Raw genomic sequence first — 7,774 nt, forward strand, 5'->3', positions numbered from 1 at the left:
TTGTTCTGACTTAGGTTTGTCGTGAAGTTGCAGTGAAGTTGAAGGCCGGGGATGCAGTCATCTGAAGGCTTTGCTGGGGCTGGACGATCTGCTTCCAAGGGAATCACTCTAATAGCTGGCAAGTTTTTGCTGGTTGTTGGCAGGAGTCCTCATTTCCTCTCCACATGGGCCCCTCTGCAGGCTGCTTTAGTGTCCTCATGACGTGGCAGCTGACTTATTCCACAGTGAGCAACTCAGGAAAGAGCAGGCAGAAGCCACCATATCTTTCATGACCTAGCCTCTGAAGTCATACTCCCTCCTTTCTACAATATCCTATTGGTTCCATGAATCAGCTCCTTCAATGTGGGAGGTATTAAACAAGGCATGGCCATCAGTAGGCAAGGATGATTGGGGGCCATCTTGGAGGTCATATGAATAAGTGAATGAATGACAAATTGATAAAATGTTAGCAGTAAAAAGGGCACTAGAGATCATCTGGTCCCACTGTCTCCTCATCTTTCTCCCTTCACCATCTGCTAGGGCAAAAAGCCCTCTGGCTCTGCTTGACCACTTCCAGTGCGCAGCATCTTGAGAGAACCTATTGTATTCCATTCCAGGACCTCCCTAAGTATCAAAAAACTCTTGCTTATACTGAGTTGAAATCTATTCTTCTGTGTCTGTTACCTGCTGATCACTGTCCTACCTACACTGACACAGAACATATCTCTTTTATAGATGGTGGCCCTTCAGATTCATCCCTTATATTAGAATGAGGTAAATTCTTAAAATATTTAGCAGCATATTTATCTTGAAACATTACTTTTCAAGAGTTGCAGACATTTAAGAAGTATTTATGTTATCATAAATAAAGCACATGCACATTTAAAGAGTACAGAAATGCATTTAAAAAATCTTCACCAAACTCCATCACCCATAATTCCAATACTTCGAGGAAACCACTGCCAGTATTCTTATGTATTCCCTTCTAGTTTCTTTATCCACCTTCAAGAAAGTAAAAATCGCACTTTATTCAATCAAAATAACACTTTATTCAATTACCAATTATACAAGATTGTATCTACATTTTTCATTTAACATTACAAGTATTTTTCTCATGTTATTAATTTTTCTGCAAACAATCTTAATGATTGAGTTCTGTACTATATGTATCATTTCCCCCTTATGTGTCATTAAATACCTTATATGGCTGGTTGTTGGCAGGAGTCCTCATTTCCTCTCCACATGGGCCTCTCTGCAGGCTGCTTTAGTGTCCTCATGACGTGGCAATGAGCAACTCAGGAAAAAGAAGGCGGAAGCCACCATATCTTTCATGGCCTAGCCTCTGAAGTCATACTCCCTCCTTTCTACAATACCTCTGCAGGCTGCTTTAGTGTCCTCATGACGTGGCAGCTGACTTATTCCACAGTGAGCAACTCAGGAAAGAGCAGGCAGAAGCCACCATATCTTTCATGACCTAGCCTCTGAAGTCATACTCCCTCCTTTCTACAATATCCTATTGGTTCCATGAATCAGCTCCTTCAATGTGGGAGGTATTAAACAAGGCATGGCCATCAGTAGGCAAGGATGATTGGGGGCCATCTTGGAGGTCATATGAATAAGTGAATGAATGACAAATTGATAAAATGTTAGCAGTAAAAAGGGCACTAGAGATCATCTGGTCCCACTGTCTCCTCATCTTTCTCCCTTCACCATCTGCTAGGGCAAAAAGCCCTCTGGCTCTGCTTGACCACTTCCAGTGCGCAGCATCTTGAGAGAACCTATTGTATTCCATTCCAGGACCTCCCTAAGTATCAAAAAACTCTTGCTTATACTGAGTTGAAATCTATTCTTCTGTGTCTGTTACCTGCTGATCACTGTCCTACCTACACTGACACAGAACATATCTCATCTTTTTTATAGATGTTGGCCCTTCAGATTCATCCTTTATATTAAAATGAGGTAAATTCTTAAAATATTTAGCAGCATATTTATCTTGAAACATTACTTTTCAAGAGTTGCAGACATTTAAGAAGTATTTATGTTATCATAAATAAAGCACATGCACATTTAAAGAGTACAGAAATGCATTTAAAAAATCTTCACCAAACGCCATCACCCATAATTCCAATACTTCGAGGAAACCACTGCCAGTATTCTTATGTATTCCCTTCTAGTTTCTTTATCCACCTTCAAGAAAGTAAAAATCGCACTTTATTCAATCAAAATAACACTTTATTCAATTACCAATTATACAAGATTGTATCTACATTTTTCATTTAACATTACAAGTATTTTTCTCATGTTATTAATTTTTCTGCAAACAATCTTAATGATTGAGTTCTGTACTATATGTATCATTTCCCCCTTATGTGTCATTAAATACCTTATATGTCATTTTAATTGTATTTTAATGTTGTTTTTACATATATGACATGTCAAAATAGGGTAGTTACATCTCTAGATAAATATATGATTGGAATATGAGTTGCAAAGACCATAATTTACCTTCATTAACATTACTCCCTGGATTTCTTGAAGGAAATATAGTCCTAGAGAACAAAACAATGTTAAATAATGCTCAGATAACTACCTGGGCCTTGGCTCCCAATTCCAGTGTAGAATTCAAATGAGCCAGGTTGGAGTATGGAAGAGCTCCTTTTCCTTAGGTAAGGAAGACTCTTACTTACGATGTAAACTGCTGTCTCCTGTCTCCTCTGGTGCTGTTATTCAAGGACTCCCCAATTTATTTTGCTGTACTCCTAGTTCAGCAGTAAAACACAGAAGTCTTGAGTAAAAAAAGTCAAAATATCCTTGGGGAGGGTTTAACAACAACAACAACAATAACAACATGATATTGATTTTTAGAGAGAGAGTGGAAGGAAGGGCAGGGGAGGGAGGGATAGAGAGAGAGAGAGAGAGAGAGAGAAGAGAGAGAGGAGAGAGAGAAACACTGATGTGCCTCCTGCACATGTCCTAACTGGGGCCAGGGATCAAACCTGCAACCCTTTGATGCTCAGGTCAACACTCTAACCATTGAGCAACACCAGCCAGGGCTATACCTTTGGATTTTTAGGGAGGCTTCATCACATAGGCACGATCAATAATTAAGTCAATTCCAGTTCCTTTTCCCTTTCTGGAGAAGAGAGCACGGGGCTGAAAGTTATATAAAAAAAATTAATAGTTGACCTAAACCAGATTGGAATCTGGAGGGCCTATAGAGGGAACTCTCATTCCTATGTTAGTCAAGAAGCTAAGTAAGAACTCTAGTTATCACAACAGCCTTCTTTTTACCATCCATATAAGAACTTCCTCTTTATTTGTGGTGGTGAATTTGCCATGGCTGCATGTTCTGGGTTGCAGTTCTCTCTTTTTCCTGGAATAAACCCTTGAATATCTAGTTTCTAATTGTGACTTGGTCTCCCTGATGACCAGCCCCCATTTAGAAGCTCACCATGAGTCACCTCATTAGAACAAAAGACATTACCAAACCCAGGAAATTCCAAGTTATTTAAGAACTTTTGTGTCAGGAACTGAGGTCAAATTTTAAAACAAAAGTTGCTCCTAATGCTGTTTTCACTTAAGAAATTACCAGGGTTTTAGGAACTGTGTGCCAGGAATGAGGAACAGAGATCAATATATACAGGATGTCCCCCCAAAATTTACTTATGAGCTGATAGCACAAGAGATGTTTCTTGCTTTTCAGATTTAACCCATTGGAATGAATAATTATTCAAAGTGTGTATATAGTTTTTTTTTGGATATCCTGTATTTTCCATTATCTCATATGAATCTTGGTTTTCACCACAACTATTAGTAAACATAGGAAGGGAATCTTGTAATTAGAGTGAATAACAATGTTAAAAGACATTTGCTTCATCTCCCTCATTGTTTATATTATTTTTGTAGCCACCAGAATTAAATAATCTCCTACTTCATTTTCCTTATCTTGTTTAGAAAGGCATTTTAAACACAGTAATTTATTTCTTTGAAGCCCTTTATTACTTAACTATTGACCTTTTTACCTAAAATTATAATTCTACTAGAGGTCCGGTGCACGAAATTCGTGCACGGTGGGGAGGGGGGGCCCTCAGCCCAGCCTACACCCTCTCCAATCCAGGACCCCTCAGGGGATGTCTGATTGCCAGTTTACGCTCCATCCCACAGGGGCCTAAACTGGCAGTCAGACATCCCTCTCACAATCTGGCCCGCTGGCTCCTAACCACTTGCCTGCCTGCCAGCCTGATCACTGCCTCACTGCTCCACTGCCAGCCTGATGGCCCCCAACTGCCCTGTCCTGCCGTCCTGATGGCCCCCAACTGCCCTCCCCTGCAGGCCTGATGGCCCCCAACTGCACTCCTCTGCCAGCCTGATAGCCCCTAATTGCCTCCGCCTCGGCCCCCACCACTATGGCTTTGTCCGGAAGGAAGTTAGATGTCCAGAAGATGTTCGGTCTCCTGGTCTAATTAGCGTATTACCCTTTTATTAGTATAGATAACTAAGGCCCATCAAATAAATAACTTTGACTTTTGAGAGGAGTTAGATTGACATGCAGGCAGATAGGGCAGGGGCCAGTAGAAAACAAAGGCAGATGGAACGTCGTCAGGGGCAGACACGGCAATGAACAAGCCTAACCATAGAAACCAACCTTGCAGAAATAACGATGTTTTTAGACTCAGAGTTGGAGGTATGTGAAACCAGGGAAGGGCTGCAACAATAAGGTGAACTGAGGCGTAGGAATAGGGGAAGTCCAGGTTCGTTGCTGGGCAAGAATAATTGAGGGAATCAATAGGTGGCCACAAGGTTAGATATAGAGTAGGCTTGTAACATATATAATCCCCTAGACCCGTGGTCGGCAAACCGCTGCTCGCGAGCCACATGCGGCTCTTTGGCCCCTTGAGTGAGGCTCTTCCACAAAATACCACGTGCAGGCGCGCACGTACAGTGCGATTGAAACTTCGTGGCCCATGCGCAGAAGTCGGTATTTTGTTGAAGAGCCAGTATTTTGTGGAAGAGCTATGCTCAAGGGGCCAAAGAGCCGCATGTGGCTCGCGAGCCTCGGTTTGCCGAGCCGCAGTTTGCCGAGCCGCAGTTTGCCGACCACTGCCCTAGACTAAAAGGCTTCAGTGGCAACCCATTATTAGGCCCCCTTCCTGTGCAGAGAGTCTGAATATGCTTGCAATACATTTTCCATGCTTTTGCTTAAATCTTCTGGTCTTTGATTTCGTTCTTTAGTTTTGTGAGACACGATCCTAGGGGAAAACCTCAGCTCTCTTCAGGTATCACTTTCACAAAATCTCCCTCCTTGGGTTCATCTTTCTGTCATGCTCTCTTATTGCGGTATACAAAGACCCAGAGGACTACTATTTTACAGGTAAGGCCTGAGATTCAGGAAACCACATAAACAAATAATATCTAGAAGTTATTTTCTTAAGATTGTTCTTTGCTGCCAGGCAATCGAGGGATTTGAGTTCATCACTATTTTTCTATCAGTAATCAATATAAGACCAACATATTAATAAGGAAAAGATTGGTGTGCAAATCAGACTAAAAGGCAATAAAAATTCAAGATGTAAATACAATAAAAAATTTGAAATAAAAACAAAAAGAAATAAAACTAGTTTTAGAATATCAAGAAGTGGCATCACTTAGTATTGTCCTAGAGTTAGTAGACCTGGATTTAGTCCAGACTCAAGAACTAATGTGTTACTTGTATAAACTTGGACAAGTCATTTAAACTCTCAGAGCCTTGGTTCTTCATTTTTAAAAGTAAGATAATGATTCCTGCCTTCCTACTTTCCAGGGTTAAATAAGATAATACCAAAATTATATTGAGAAAAACTTTTGCCTCATTGCTATAGAGAGAGCAAGATGGGTCACCAATAACTCTACTGGAGCCATCTGAGGAAATTTGGCCATGGTTCTCATTCTTACCGCATCTGTTCAAACCGCCATGGTCTGATCTGGAAATATGGCCTCAACATGTGTAGCCAGTGTTTCCATCAGTATGTGAGGACATAGGCGTCATTAAGCTGGACTAAGTGAATTTCCATGAATGGGTCATTCAAGACATCAACCTTATGACAGAAGGCTATCTTTTTGTACATAAAACAACAGCAACCCTTCTAATATATCCTATATAATAAAACCCTAATATGCAAATCGATCAAATGGCGGGACAACTGGTGGAACGACCGGTCACTATGATGAGCACTGACCACCAGGGGGCAGACGCTCAATGCAGGAGCTGCCCCCTGCTGGTCAGTGTGCTCCCACAGTGGGAAGGCTGCTCAGCCAGAAGCTGTGCTCATGGCTGGCAAGCACAGTGGTGGCGGCGGGAGCCTCTCCTCCCTCCGCTGTAGGTGGGTGGTAAGGAGTGAGAGGTCCCAGACTGCAAGAGCCCTGGACTGAGAGAGGGCGCAGGCTGGGCTGAAGGAATCCCCCCAGTGCAGGAATTTCATGCATCAGGCCTCTGCTATATATATAAAAATAGCACAAATGATAGAGGCAAAGATAAATACATTTGACTTCATTAACATTTTTAAAATTGGGTTCAGGGTTAAGATTGAACATATGCATCTAATTTTGCTTCCTCCTCAAATCCTAGGAAAGGAATTTAAAAGAATACACAAGTCTTTAAGAACAGTGAGAATAGGAGATGATAGCAAACGCATTTTAGAAGCTAGAAAGCAGATGGATCTATGATAATGCCTACAGATACTTTAACCTTAAGCTAGAAAGTGGGAAGAAAGCCAAGAACCAACCTGCTTTACCCTCAAAAGGCTCAGGAACTGACAACATGCGTGCCTCTGGAGCTAACAGTGAAGCAGAGAGGAAGGGCAGGTGCTAAAATGATAGAAAGAAAACCAGTTAAGAACATTTAAACCCCTAGATACTCTCCTCACCCTCCTTGCTCAGGACAACCCCTCACCAACCCCAGTGGAACTCTGGAGGCTATTTTCCGTAGAAGGTAAAATAGAGGCTCTCTAAGCAGGATACCAGGCACAGGCAAGATCCTGGGTGCTGTAGCAAAAAGAGGAGAGTCAGTGGCCAAATGTATACTAAATCCTAAATCCTGAGATGATCCTTCCCAAAGCCCCCTTTCCCATTTTGCTCCCCAAATAGTAGCAGACGTTTACTCTCCAAACAAGAGGTTGGAAATTAAGACTATGGACCTGTCCAGATCAAGAGGAAATTTTACTTAAAGATACTGACAATAGAGGTTCCCCAATACAGACCACCGAAGCACCTACAGTGAAAAAGTAAATAAGCCCCATTCACTAGCTCAGAGCTTCCCAAATGCTGCTTAGACTTCTGAGAACAGACAACAAAAGTGTATCAGACATTCAAGGAAAGCCTCTAACTCAGAACATAAAGGTTAAAGAAAAACAACTATTGGAAAGAAAATTCTATAAGAAAGGAACCTTTAAGAAGAAAACAAGGGGGATTGAAGTTAAGAAGTATAATATAAATGGGAAAAAAAGAAGATAAAAAGAAGATAAAATTGAGGAACTTTCAGAAAGTAAAAACTAAAATGAAAAATAGAAAACAAAGATAGAGCGACATTTGAGTAGGGGTCGATCTGGTCGATGCCGAATGCTGAGCCCTTGTCTGAGGAGACTTTAAAAAAATATCTAAGACCGTTGGAAACCAAGATGGCTGCATAGGTAAACACCGGAGATTGCTGCCTCGCACAACCACTTCAAAAATACAACTAAAAGATGGAACGGACATCATCCAGAACCACAGGAAGGCTGGCTGAGTGGAAATTCTACAACTAGAAGGAAAGAGAAAAGCA

General features: G+C 41.4%; 1 pseudogene; it reads left to right on the forward strand.

Moving 5' to 3' along the window:
- Positions 1-5,847: 5,847 nt before the first annotated feature.
- LOC102260530 lies at positions 5,848-6,017 on the forward strand (annotated as a pseudogene).
- Positions 6,018-7,774: the final 1,757 nt, after the last annotated feature.

This window comes from Myotis brandtii, unplaced genomic scaffold (assembly GCF_000412655.1).
Source record: "Myotis brandtii unplaced genomic scaffold, ASM41265v1 scaffold46, whole genome shotgun sequence".
Classification (NCBI taxonomy): Eukaryota; Metazoa; Chordata; class Mammalia; order Chiroptera; family Vespertilionidae; genus Myotis; species Myotis brandtii.